The sequence below is a fragment of the Tachyglossus aculeatus genome, chromosome 9 (assembly GCF_015852505.1).
Source record: "Tachyglossus aculeatus isolate mTacAcu1 chromosome 9, mTacAcu1.pri, whole genome shotgun sequence".
NCBI classification, from domain to species: domain Eukaryota; kingdom Metazoa; phylum Chordata; class Mammalia; order Monotremata; family Tachyglossidae; genus Tachyglossus; species Tachyglossus aculeatus.
Genome location: NC_052074.1, coordinates 31,918,121 through 31,932,983, shown reverse-complemented (window position 1 = coordinate 31,932,983; position 14,863 = coordinate 31,918,121). Strand labels below are relative to the sequence as shown.

General features: G+C 40.9%; 1 non-coding gene across 1 annotated transcript; it reads right to left on the bottom strand.

The window, feature by feature from the left end:
- Positions 1–11,309: 11,309 nt before the first annotated feature.
- LOC119932689 lies at positions 11,310–11,447 on the bottom strand. Its single transcript, XR_005452430.1, has one exon. It is a non-coding gene; the product is annotated as a small nucleolar RNA SNORA7 (small nucleolar RNA).
- Between the last annotated feature and the right edge of the window lie 3,416 nt (positions 11,448–14,863).

Genomic DNA, 14,863 nt, shown 5'->3' with positions numbered 1-14,863 from the left:
AGCGCTTACTATGTGCAAAGCACTGTTCTAAGTGCTGGGGAGGTTACAAGGTGATCAGGTTGTCCCACGGGGGGCTCACAGTCTTAATCCCCATTTTACAGATGAGGTAACTGAGGCCCAGAGAAGTAAAGTGACTTCCCAAGGTCACACAGCTGACAATTGGTGGAGCCAGGATTTGAACCCAAGACCTCTGACTCCAAAGTCCTTGCTCTTTCCACTGGGCCACGCTGCTTCTCAGTAGCAGTAGCAGCATGGGAGAGAGTCGAAGGCGGAGAATCAGTTTTACTGTGAGGAAGGAGGCAATGATAAGCCGCTTCAATATTTTTACCAAGAAAACTCAGGTAGAAAACACTACCAGAACGATTGTAGATGGAGGTGGGGCGTTCTGGGAGAGATGTGACCCTGGCGTCACCATGGATCGGACACGACTCGACAGCATGACAACAACAACTCGCAGGAGTCAGGTTGAAACTAAGTGACTAGGTAAATTGTCTTTTTTTGCTATTAATGATCCTTCACCCTTGTTTTCTCCTTCTGAGGCAACAGGAGAGACTCTTGGAGTAAATGTGCTTTAGACAACTCATGATCAAAGTTTCTGATCCAATTTCATTGAAGAAACAATTTCATTTAATTCAATACATGACCCGCATTGTCTTTTCCACCACAAACTTATAGGACTGCTTGATTGCCAGTGTCAAACGGAAAGTGCGTGAGTGTGTGACTGATGATCAATCAATCAATCAATCGTATTTATTGAGCGCTTACTGTGTGCAGAGCCTTGTACTAAGCGCTTGGGAAGTGCAGCACTTCCCAATGATAATGGAATCTGTTTCAGGAACAATCTTGGACCTGAGAATTCCCAACTGAGAACTTGCACAGAGGGAGCAAATGTAATGCCAGTCACTTGTTTAGCAGTGTTAGCCCTCATTCAAATCTGCCAGTCGTCTTCACCCTGGGTCATGCGTAAAACGAGTTAAGTCAGAAAATGCAGCACATTGTGCATGCATGCATGTACTGTCTGGGAACATGTTAGCCAGCTACACACTTCTGATTTCAGGTCTTCTGATTTCCAGAACATAGCTCTTTTCCACTGGACCAATACACAAACCCAGTTCATTCATTCATTCAATCGTATTTATTGAGCCATTACTGTGTGCAGAGCACTGTACTAAGAGCATGGAAAGTACAGTTCGGCAACAGACAGAGGCAATTCCTGCCCAACAACGGGCGCACAGTCTAGAAGTGGGGGAGACAGAAAACAAAACAAGTAGAGAGATGTCAATAGAAATTATGAGAAGTACCATGGCATAGTGGATAGAGCACAGGTCTGAGAGACATGCGTTCTAATCCTGACCCCGCCACCTGTCTGCTGTATGACCTTGAACAAGTCACTTCAATGCTCTGGGCCTCAGTTACTTCATCTGTAAAATGGGGATTAAGACTGGGAGAGTCCTGTAGAGTAGGTGGTCACAATCCCTGCCCTTAAGGATTTTGCAATCTATTGGGAGATTGGTTTATAAGGTCTGCAAAAAAGAGGATAAAGTGTTTAGCATTCTTCAGTGCACTTTCCCTATATCTATTTTACTGCAAGGGTCATCTGAAGCTGCTTTGCAATTTTGGTATTGCACAGTCGCTGGCAATATAAAGTGCTAAAATGCAGTCTCTTAACAGTCTGGCTGTTCCTTTTCTAGTTTCTCTTCAGATCTTGCTGGTAAGATGAAACTTCTGCCCAAATCCCCCTTTGAATCCCTGAAACTCACAAGCTGGCAACCTTGACAAAAGACAGAAATATATTTCCATATGTTGAAGGAGGAGGCATATTCACTAAGTGCATTTTTAAAATAAACGTATTTGCCATTGTTTCTACTATCTCTTTCTGTCGGGTAAGGTTTGAATGGCAATGAATCGATGGTATCTGTTGAGTGCTTACTGTGTGCCGTACTGAACTAAATGCTTGGAAAAGTCCAGTACAACAAAGTTGGTAATAATAATAATGGCATTTATTATGAGCTTATTATGTGCAAAGCACCGTTCCAAGTGCTGGGGGGATACAAGGTGATCAGGTTGTCCCACGGGGGGCTCACAGTCAATCCCCATTTTACAGATGAGGTAACTGAAGTGCACAGAGAAGTTAAGTGACTTGCCCAAAGTCACACAGCTGATAATTGGCAGAGCCAGGATTTGAACCCATGACTACTGACTCCAAAGTCCATGCTCTTTCCACTGAGCCACGCTGCTTCTCTAGAAGCAGACGTGATCTCTGTCCATGAAGTAGTGTGGCTTACTGGAAAGAGCACGGGCTTGGGAATCAGAGGTCGTGGGTTCTAATCCCAGCTCTGCCACTTGTCAGCGGTGTGACTTTGGGCAAGCCACTTCACTTCTCAGTGACCCAGTTACCTCATCTGTAAAATGGGGATTAAGACTGTGAGCCCCATGTGGGACAACCTGATAACCCTGAATCTACCCTAGGACTTAGAACAGTGTTTGGCACATAGCGCTGAACAAATACCATTATCATTATTATTATTATTATTACAAGGGGAGAAAGGCATTAAGACTGATAAGGGAAATAGTAGAGAATAAGAATATTTACTCAAGTGCTGTGATCCTGGGGTGTCACAGTGATTATGGGGTACGTGACAAGTGCATAGTTGACACAGTCGGACATTTGTATTTATTGAGCACTTAGTGTATGCAGAGCACTGTACTAAGTACTTGGTTGAGTACAATATAGCAATAAAACAGACACATTCCCTCCCACAATGAGCTTGCCAGTCTAGAGGGGGAAGGGTAGAATAAAGGGAAGGCCTCTTGGAGGAGATGGGATTTTTGGAGGGTTTTGAAGGTAGGGAGAGTGTGGACTGTCAGATATAAAGGAGGAGGGAGTTCCAGACCCGAGGGTGATCAGCAGAGGGACAGACGAGATCAAGATACAGAGGTTAGGTTAGTGTTAGAGGAATGGAGTGTGCAGGTTGGATTGGCGGCTTAGAATAGCTTTTCGATTTAACCGTATTTCACTTATTTGAGATCAGAAACAGAATTTCTGGCTCCATAACATAAAGAAGTGGTACAAGTGGGCATTATTCATTTATTTGGGTAACTATGAGGAGCAGTGAGAGTAATGACTTGTTGAAGCAACGTGGCTTTGTGGACAGAGCACGGGAGTGGGAGTCAGAAGGACCTGGGTTCTAATTCCGCCTCTGCCACATGTCTGCTGTGTGACCTTGGGCAAGTCACTTCATTTCTCTGTACCTCAAGTATCTCAACTGGAAAATAGGGATAAGAGCGTGAGCCCCATATACAACAAGAACCGTATCCGACCTGATTAACTAGAAATTACCCCAGTGCTTAGAACTGTGCTTGGCAGATAGTAAGCACTTTACAAGTACCATAATTATTATTGTCATTATTGAAATATCCCATGTGTCTCCAATAGAAGACATACCCAATCCTTTGCTCTGAATTATTTCATGGAAAATTATTTGGGGGCTGTTTTAATTTTTTGACCTCTCAATAACCTTGGGGAAAAACTATGTGATAGTATTTGCAAGCTTTGTTTGTATGGGTTAGACACTGCTCTACAATGAGTTTTAAATTTTTTATTTCAGTATTGAACTCTGAACTGAGGTGCCTGAAAACATATGTAATGTCCTAGAATATTTACTTGTATCTGTCTTGAGCAATGAATATAGGAAATTCCATGCATCTGAATTTGTGTCTCAGAGCTCTGTTCATTTTCTTATTTTGGGGGATTTTACTCCACTATATGACCATACATTTCCCAATGTAAAAATGTTAAATCATTGATTCTTGCCCTCATGCCCGTGCCAGTTCCAAGTAATATATGTAACAATCATTATCAGAATTTTCAAAATGGAGCGTTTTCTTCTAGTAGTATAGATACTTCTATTTAAAAAAAATACCGCTTTCCATTCTAAGTTTAAATCAACATAATTCCTTTAAAAACTCTTTTTTAACCCAATACTAATCAATCAATCAATCCATGGTGTTTATCGAACATTTACTATGTGCAGAATACTGTACTGAGCTCTTGGGAGACTACAACAGAGGTGGTAGACAAATTCACTGTCCACAAGGAGCTCAGAGTCTAAATGGGGAGGCAGACAATATAAATAAATTAGAGATACACATAATAATGCTGTGGGGCTGAGGGTGGGGTGAATATCAAGTGCCTAAAGGGTATATATGTTGCCAAATTGTACTTCACAAGTGCTTAGTACAGTGCTCTGCGCACAGTAAACGCTCAATAAATATGATTGAATGAATGAATGAAAGTATAGATCCAAGTGCTATTCTGAACCTCTGTAGAAAGCTTTAAATTAATCACTGAAATTTTAATATGACAAAACTTTCAATATGTCATTGTAATAATCAAGATTGAAACTAATGAGCCATACCTTGGGAGCCCAAAGGTCTTAATGAAGATTTTTCAAGTTCCTTACACATCGCAAACCAGATTAGTCTCTTAGGTGACTGCCAAATAAAAATGACTCATTCTCAGATAAGTAAAGAATAGTTCTAGTTTTGCTAACTTTAATCATACAGTTCTGAGCGATAGGATTTAACAAATGAACTTGGTAGTGAACACAAAGCTACTCTGTAGTCAGTAGCTTTAATTTTTTTTCCTTGCAAGCCTGTCAGGACACCAGAAACATTGCCAGTAGCACTACCAAAGCACAGTTCTCTCTGGTTAGTTATCAATAAAAGTTCATGTGATAAACATATCTTACACAAAATAATACAGTGTTTCTGTATCCACTGTGCTTCACTATTCAGTCATTGTCAATTGTCCTTTCAATGGTTTTTGTTCTTGAACAGATATATCACTAGTTTGAACGAGGAAAAAAGTCCTTTTTAATTTTAGCTACGGTACATTTTACAACATTTGATAAATCAATCAACATATTAATGTCTAATGTGTGCAGGGCACTGTGTTAAGCACTTGAGTTGAAGACATCACAACAATACAGTATCTTAAGCAGCGTAGGAAATCCATCTGTAATAGTGGCATTTTAAGCATAGGTCTAATTCAATACATCTTGTATCCTTTATACTAAAAGATTCTTACACTTTGCACTCTGCTCTATCTGCCATTTTATAGAAAAGCCTTGTGAGGAGGAAGGTATAAAAATAACATCATTCTCTCTAAAGCAATATGCACTAGCATTTCATTTTTGTAGGCATCACATACTGGAGAAATTACATTAGTAAATACTTTTCTCTTTACAAGTGTACTTTACTACATTCACATGATGAATTTCTGACTTTCCACAGACTCAAAAGCATTTTAGTATATCTTACAATTACAAAATCTTTATGTTGTAAAAACAGAGCTGGTATTTTTGCCCTACTTTCCTAGTCTCCTCACCCATTATGGACAACTTTATATTTTCTGGCAAGGCATTTCTTTTTTATTGTATTTATTAAACACTTACTATGAGCCAGGCACTGTTCTAAACATTAAGGTAGATACAAGGCAATGAGGTTGAGCACAGTCCATGCCCCACATTATTGCTGAACTGTACTTTCCAAGTGCTTAGTACCGTGCTCTTCTCACAGTAAGCACTCAATAAATACGATTGAATGAATGAATGGGGCTCACAGTCTCAATCCCCATTTTACAGATGAGGTAACTGAGGCACAGAGAAGTTAAGTGACTTGCCCAAGGTCGCACAGCAGTCTGGTCCATGTTCTATCCACTTAGACCACGCTGCTTTTAGCCCTTGAGTCTCAGGATTTTTTTATCATAGTTATCAGATTCCTAGAGAGAGAGACACATGCATTTAGTTCCACAGCTGGAGCAGGGAACCCGGAAAACACTCCTACAGGGCGAGGGTGGGGTCCTTTTCCCTTCCATCAAAGCAGGAAAGCAGTGCAAACCCAAAGGATGATGATAATTGCAATATTTCATAAACATGTCCTTTGCTAAGCTGTCTACTAAGAGTGGGGGTAGTCACAAGATAAGCAGGTCCCACATGGGGCTCCCAGACTAAGAAGGAGGAATAATGTGTATTAAATCCCCATTTTACAGATGAGGGAACTGAGGCGCAGAGAAGTGAATTGACTTGCCCAAAGTCACATAGCAGATAAGCCTGAATTAGCACCCAGGTTCTAACTTCCAGACCTGTGCTCTTTCCTCTAAGCCACACTGGTGGGCTAGCTCCTCAGGCGGGTTTCTGGTGCCCCAGATCCAGTGTGATTTCGGGCAGCACAAACCCGCCCGAAGGAGTAATTCAGAGCCACTTCAGCTGCCCAAAGTCCAGCATTGAGCCTTCCCAGGGAGCAACTACAGAGGTACTTCAGTCGGTGCTACTTTCCTGTTTTGAGGGGAGGCCAAAGGACACCCTCTATGCATACGTGGGCCTCTCCCTTCAACTACATAGCTTGGAGTTGGCAGCAATCACATCAACAGCTATTAGTGGGGCCACGGGCCGGAGTTGGGCACCAGCTTGGCATCAGATTGCATCCTGTGACTGGGTGGCACGGTGAATGGGTTGTGCGGGGGAGAGGGGGAAAGACAAAGGATCAGTGTAAGATTGTATCATGTAATTGGGAAGGGGAAGTGGCACCACGTTGGGCTCATGTCCAACCCCTTCACTTAGGGAATGGCTGAATTGATAGGACACCCAGACAAATTCATAAGCCAAATAAATAATAATAATAATGGCATTTGTTAAGTGCTTACTGTGTGCAAAGCACTGTTCTAAGCGCTGGGGAGGATGCAAGGCAAGCAGGTTGTCCCACATGGAGCTCACAGTCTTCATCCCCATTTTACAGATGAGCTAACTGAGGCCCAGAGAAGTTAAGTGACTTGCCCAAGGTCACACAGCAGACATGTGGCAGAGTCGGGTTTCGAACCCATGACCTCTGACTCCCAAGCCCATGCTCTTTTCACTGAGCCACGCTGCTTCTCTTCTTAAATGCCTTTTAAGAAAATCACACCCCCATCGTGGACTCTTCTTGGTCCTTTCCGTCAACTCTTCCTCTGCCTCTCCCCACAAACTGCAGTTGCCTCTCAAGTCTCTGGTCTCAATTCCCTTCTTTTTTCACTTTTCACTCGCTCTCTTAGATAACTCATCAGGCCCCATAGCTTTAACTATCTGAATAGAATGAATCAGTGGGAAGGAGAGAGCCATTCGATTCCTTTAAAACCAATGGACAGGCATTTCTTGTTGTGGTAAGGTTTTAGGAAAAGTATGTATTAGATAATGTATTTTTTTCTCCTGGGATCAATAATCAATAACCAAGGAACTAGTAGTCAAGATTGAACATTAATGCTAGGAAGATTTGCTATAAAGAGCTTGGAAAAAATATTTAAATATGCTGATGTAACAATTGCCACAAAAATACAAGCTGTCTACTCTGTGGTGTTCTCAGTGACACTGTATGGGTCTGAAAGCCGAACAGTGAAAATACAGGATAGAAAGAACATTGATTCTTTTGAAAAGATGGTGTTGGGAAAGGTTTTAGTGAACACCATTGACTGCCTGAAAAACAAACAAATGGGTTCTGGAGCAAATTAAGCCTGTGTGATCTTTAGAAGGCTAAATGACTCGACTTAGATTAGCATATTTTGGACACATAATCAGGAGGACTAATTCTCTGGAGAAGACAGATTCCTAATTCTCTAGGAAAAGTCCAAGGAAAATGTGGAAAAGGCAGACCAACATCTAGATGGTAAGAAATCAAACCAACAGTAACAGAACAGTGGTTAGCAAGGTTATGAATTATGGCAGAAGATGGGACATTCTGCAGAAAATATGTCCATAAAATCTTCTAAGAATTGAAAATGACCCAGTGGCATTTTATATATATTGGAGAAAATGCGAGTTTGAAGTCAGACAGTTGTGCTGAACTCTCCCAAGTGTTTAGAACAGTGCTCTTTATATGGGAAGTGCTCAGTAAATGCCACTGATTGATTGAGGCAGATACAGTAGCCAAACTTGCATCTGACAATATCTGGTCCAGCTGAGTGGCCACTGTTATGGCAAGAAGGAGTCAGGTTCTGGAAATACTTCGAAGGAAGAACCAACTGTACAGAGCTCTGCAAATATTAGGTGTTCAATAGGTTATATTAACTAGTTCAATTAACTGAGCAAAATTTGGGCAGGTAGTCATCTTTGATCCCTTTCAACGACAAAATTTGTTTTGAACATTAAATTTTGCTTTATTAATCCACCAATCAATGATATTTGAATGCCTACTATGTGCAGAACATTGAACTGATTGAGGGAAGTATTCATAATCTTTTCCTTCATTAAAGGATTCTTTTTTCCTCTCTTTCATGAAATTCTTCCATTTTGATATTGTGGTTCATGTTTAAACAGCTATCATTAATTTTTTCCTCGATTGTTGATTTTCTTTTCTGGAACCTACCTAATATTCCCCAACTGCCTCAGTGTATTTTATCTTACTAAATTTGTTATTTTCCAGTGCCTCATAAATGCATTTGTATTTACAATCTGCATGAGAGGTGGCATTCAAAACCTGATTATCATGTGATATTGAAATCCAGAAATTAAGTTAAAAATATTAAACTGGCCTTCCAGATGAGACAACACAATTCGAAAAAGGAAACATGAAGAAAATAGTATTTAAAGAAGAAAAATAACTATATGACAACCTTGAATAGCTCTGCTACTTCAAATTTAATGTTCAGTAGCACAGGATGTGCTTCTCTGATCCTAATGGTGCATAAAATGTCATTATTAAAATTAAAAATTCTAAGCTGGGGTGAAAAAGAAATATCAGCTAAGAGAAAATGTTTTGTCCTCTGCAGAGAAGTTCAGAACAAAACTATTTTCTCTGCACCTGGAGGAGCGGAAAAGAAGTATCTGGGTTGACGGTTCGGTCCGTCGAAAGGAAATAAAAAGGCCTGAGTTAGAAACTACTCAGAATCAGGATGCACTGAAAACAAAGGCAAGGCAGTAGGGGTGCTTCTTGGTGCCCATTTATCTTATACATAGGGAGCACTTATACACTGAAATTAGAGGAAAATTAGGTTTAGCTAGACAATAAGGTGGTCTAGCCCTGTATTGTTTGCTTTGTAATTATTGTGCATTGATTAGACTTCCAAGATAATGAGCTGTTGCCTCTAGGGCTGAAAAGAAGAAAGCTTTACTAAGAGTGGCAGAACCTAAAATAGGAGGCATTCTTCAAAACACCATATTAGCTAGGCTATTTTCTCAAGTAATAGTCTAAGTGCTCAGAGCATTTTTGACATGTAATGGAGCATGAATTCATCAGAATGTTCTGTTACATGTGTAGTGATGGAAAGTTTCTTTGTGAAGTGTATAATATTTGAACATACATTTTGGGGGGAAAAAAAAAACAGCCATGAGGCAGGTATTAGCAGTGGCATTCTTGCTCATTGTGAATAGAAGCAGAAATCAGGTAGAGTTTATTTCTGGCATTCATTTTGTTGTAAACTACTGAAGCATGTAATAGCATTTTAATTTTGCACACCATGCTATATATTAGTTGCAGTATCTACCATGTTAACTACTTTATTTTACTTGTAGTAATTATAATATTTAATGGCAATAAATGCCTTTAATTAAATAACCCTTTATCTTCAATCTTGTAATTCTCAAAAGTTGGTATTAGTAACCCATTTGACAGTACAGTGCTCTGCACACAGTAAGTGCTTAATAAATGCAAGTGAATGAATGAATGACAGAGGAGGGATTTTTAAACCAAAAAGTTTTTGATTTAAAAAACTTAAATAAATGTGTTTTATTTAATCACCTTGTCCAGAGTTTCAGTAAACATCATCATTGTTCCGACCACCGTCGAGCAGCGATGTGGCTTTCTGGAAAGAACACAGACCTGGGTTCTTATTCCAGCTCCACCACTCGTCTGCTTTGTGACCTTGGGTAAGTCACTTCATTTCTCTGTGCCTCAGTTCGCTCATCTGCCAAATAGGGCTCCAATATCTGTTCTCCCTCCTACTTAAACTGTGAGCTCCATGTGGAATCTGATTTTATTGTACTCATCCCAGCACTTAGTACAGTGCTTGGCACGTTGTAAGCACTTAACAAATACCACAATTAGTAGTCATCATTTTACTCGGGATAAATGTCTAAGGCCCTAAGTGCTTATATTCTCATCCTGGGTTTTCTTGAATGAACCAAACCATTAGAGTTTCTATGTCCCAACTTTGTTTTTCAAACCATTTTAAAATACTCTTCTTTTCCTAATGTTTGCTTTCTAGCTGGAATGGTGGTGTAAAGTGTGATCAGATTTCCCATAGATATGACATTGACGTGTTCTAGCTGACATTTAAGGGTATTATTAAAGAAGTAGGACTTTACTAGAAGGTCATAATTTTGATTGGAAGTATAAAGGTTTTCATAATGCTCTGTAAAGCTATCATAAATGTCATCTCATGCTGGAACTGGAATTTCCAAAGTCAGTGACAATCAATTTATTTGGGATTTAGATGTCTTTAGCTATACCATACTTTCAAGAAGTAGGTGCTTTTCGGTAGTTTATTTTCCCCTGCAGTTTTGCTCCTTAAGTAGAAACCAGCAGATTCAAAATGTGCTATTCTTCATGGTGAAATGTGCTTGACAGGACTTCAGTGTTGCTCCCTAATAGTAAAGTCATTCTTCACTTGCAAAGATAATGCTACTGACGGTGAGATTCTATCCAGTTTGGCAGGTGTACCTCAAAACACCTACCCGCAACTGATGATCCATTACTCCATAGGCACGTAAGATCTGTCCGTTTGCAGCAGTGGTCGCAGTTTCAGGCCTCTAAAATCTGCCCAGGAGCTAAGGAAACAACTGATGGCCTCAGGCACATTTGTTTTAAAGCAAATATTCTTTGCCCTTATCATCAACAAATACATCCCAGAACTCACGAATACTGATGGAAAGGAAGCACAATTCTTTTAAGGATCTGGACCGACGATTCAACCCTAGTCCAAACCTGTCAAGCGGCTCAAGGTGGGAGATTTCAACACGTTGGCAGCTAGCAATGCTGAAATGTGGAAAATGGTCCCTGACTGCATGGGATTGGAAGTAGCCGCATCATCAGATCCCACCCAACCCCATCAGGGTCTTGCCTTATGCCGTCGAGTCGTTTCTGACCCACAGCGACATCACGGACGCATCTCTCCTAGAATGCCCCACTCTCCATCTGCAATCATTCTGGTAGTGTATCCATAGAGTTTTCTTGGTAAAAATCTGGAAGTGGTTTTCCATTGCCTCCTCCTGTGCAGTAAACTTAAGTCTCTGTCTTCGACTCTCTCCTGTGCTGCTGCTGCCCAGCAAAGGGGAGTTTTGACTTGTAGCTGATTGCCTTCCACTCGTTAGCCACTGCCCAAGCTAGGAATGAAATGGGTATTCCTCTGCTTGACTTTCCCTCCCATAGTCAAGACTAGTAGAGTCCTGGAAACTCTCCAGGTGCAACCCTGAGAGGGAGCCCATCAGGGTAGATACAAGATAATCAGGACCGACACAGGCCATGTACTACATGGGGCTCGCCCTCTAGGAGAGAGAACAGATATTTAGTCCTCCTTTTACAGAAAAGGAAACTGAGGGACAGAGAAGTTAATGACTTACCCAAGACAAATGGCAGGGCCAGAACTAAAACTCAGGTTCTCTGACTCCCGGGGCCAAGTTCTTCATTTATTCATTCATTTGCATTTATTGAGTGCTTACTTTGTGTAGAGCACTGTACAAAGAGCTTAGGAAACTACAATACAACAATAAACAGACACATTCCCTGCCCACAGCGAGCTTACAGTCTAGAGGGGAGAGACAGACATCAATATAAATAAATAAATTAATTAAAGATATGTACATAAGTGGGGCTGGGAGAGGGGAAGAACAAAGAGAGCAAGTCAGGGCAACCCAGAAGAGAGTGGGAGAAGAGGATTGGCGGGGAGGGGGGCTAGTCTGGAAAGGTCTCTTTCCATTAGGATAGGTTGCTGCTTATCTCCACTCTGTGAGCACCAAGGATAGGCTATATTTAGCATCAAATGGCAACACAGAATCAGCAGGTACAATGACATCCTGGAATACAGCCACGTCATTAGTAACTGAGGCAATGACTGTTATAATGCTTGGCAGGACATGAGAGGGAAGTGGATGGTAGCAGGATAACTAAGCCACTGTTATACTGTGACCAGAAAGGCAGCAAGGAGAGCAGAACAAATGCTTTAAAAGACATTATGTAGCCTTGTCTTGAAGAGTGTGGTATAGCAGGGAAGCAGCATGGCCTACGGGAAATAGCACAGGCCTGGGAATAAGAGGAACTGGGTTCTAATCCTAGCTTTGTCACTCTTCTTCTGGGTGGCTTTGGGAAAATCGCTTCACTTCTCTTTGCCTTATTTCCCTTATCTGCAAAAGGAGGATTCAATACCTGTTGTCCCTCCTTGTGCGATCTGACTGTGTTGAGGATCATAATAATAATTGTGGTATTTAAGATTTTACTGTGTGCCAGGCCCAGTATTAAGCCCTGGGGTGTTGGCGGCGGGGGGGAATACAAGCAAATCAGGTTGGACAAAGTTCCTGGCCCATGTGAGTTCACAATCTCAATCCCCATTTTACAGATGAGATAACTGAGTCACAGGGAAGTGAAGTGACTTGCCCAAGGTCACACAGCAGACAAGTGGCAGAGCTGGGATTAGAACTCAAGACCTTTTTTACTTCCAGGCCCTTGCTCTGTCAACTCCACCATTGGCTTCTATTACAGTGCTTGCCACCTAGTAAGAGAAGCAGAAGCAGCATGGCCTAATGGATAGCGCAAGGGCCAGGGAATCAGAAGGACCTGGGTTCTAATCCTGGCTCCACCACTTGTCTGATGCGTAACCTTGGGCAAGTCAGTTAACTTCTCTGTACCTCAGTAACCTCATCTGTAAAATAGGATTAAGACTGTCAGCCCCATGACTGTGTCCAACCTGATCTGCTTTTATCCACCCCAGTGCTTAGTACTGTGTCTGGCACATAGTCAGTGCTAAACAAATACCACAATCATTATTATTATAATTGCTTAAAAATATCACCATTATCATTATTATTAGTAGAAATCTGTTGTAAAACTGGAAATTAGGAAGGCAGTGGAAATATTTTAAGGGGAAGGTAAAACACAACTTCAACTTATCTGCTGCATATATCTATCAGAAGAAATAGTTTTCCACATGTGCATGATGCTGGTTAAAGTGTAGGTACTGTCTTGAAAGAGTTTCAGAACATGGGGCTTATCTACCCATAACCTTCTTGTTACAGAAGAATTGATTGGATTGGGCTACTTAATGCAAAAATCAAACATTTCTTTTCTGCATCTCAGCTGAAAACTGGGAGTCAATTGCTGGGAATAGAACGGCATGACAAACTGACATCACAAGAGGAGCAGATCTCCTCGAGCAAAAGTTTCATAAGGAAAGAGATAAGGAGACAGAAGTGAAAAAGAGACCTGTGCTGCAAAAACTAAATATAACAAAATGAGTGGCATAGTGTGTGGCACAGTGTGTATAATGTGGCTGGAACTCTGAACCCTGCATTGACCTTTTCAGCCATACAAAGGCTCATAGTTGAACTTAATCACTGGTGGTGTTTTCCAATATTTTGTTGAGAAATAACAGCAGTCTTCCTGACCAGACACTTTGGCAAAATTGGCAACATACAAAGTATCAACTGACTCTATTCTGTAGCTATGCACCCGACCACACTAACGAAGAAGCCATTCCTATGACTAAAGTGATCCATTAATTATATTGAACTTGAGAGTGTTCCTGTGTTCTGCTACCTAGGTGGTCACTGGTGAAGGAAGGAAAGATAGAAAAGTAGAAAACCAGATGAAAAATGCTACGAAGGGTGGCATCACTAGATCATTCAGTTTCACACCCGTGTTAAATTTTAAAAATCTGTAGTTTAGTTCAACCTTCTACTTGGCTATGACATCTCAGAGAAAGCAAGTCTGGCTTCTTGAGCAGTTTCATTAGTACTAGAGCTACTGTGGCATTGAATGAAAAAAATTTCACCACCAAACAGGGCCTAGAATGGCTTCATCTTACCCACTATGAGGCATAAAAATTCTGTACTACTAGATGAGATTTTGAGAATGAGGGAAAGCACACAGATGCACACCCAATTCAGAATCCCTATTCCATATGGGTTATAGGGTGCTCTAAGCCAAGAGATTCTGATACCATAGATAGATACCAAAACTATCAACTCAGGTCTCCTTAGTAATCCATCTTTCTGAAGGAGGACCTGATCATGAAAACCCACTGTCACAGCATTTGAAACATCAACAATATCATGGCAGATTATCTAAGGTTAAATGCTAGAGATATTGTGGATATTGTTGAAGAATCAGGGGATGCTCTCCTCCAAGAAGGGAGGCACTTTTGCCTGTTTTTACTTTTTTCTAACATTCACATTCTCCAATGAATCCTGCTACCTTGTAGTTTGTGTTGGGTGTCTTCCAACTCCACGATTTTGCATTTTGTCCCTACTGGAATTTGGCAAAGTGCCTAGCCACAAAACCAAATGAGAGAGGTAAAGTGGAATGACCTTCTAGGGAGAGAGGGTGGTATCAGGGACAGAGTAGTTGGGAATCATGAGTCTATATAATCCAGATGAATTGTGCCCCAGATTCTCTCTGCAATTTGAAATAAGTGAATGTCATACCTTAGTTTCTCCATCTATATACTGGAATAAGCTTTCTAGAGGGGTTCAAGGAAATCAGAAAATAAAAATGTTGTAAAAGACCTTGATGATAAAGTGTTAGATGCATATAAGTAAAAAATATATAAAAATGTTAGAAAAACCTCCCCCATGAAATAGGTCTAGGATAAAATGAGAGAGGTAAAGTGGAATGACCTTCTAGA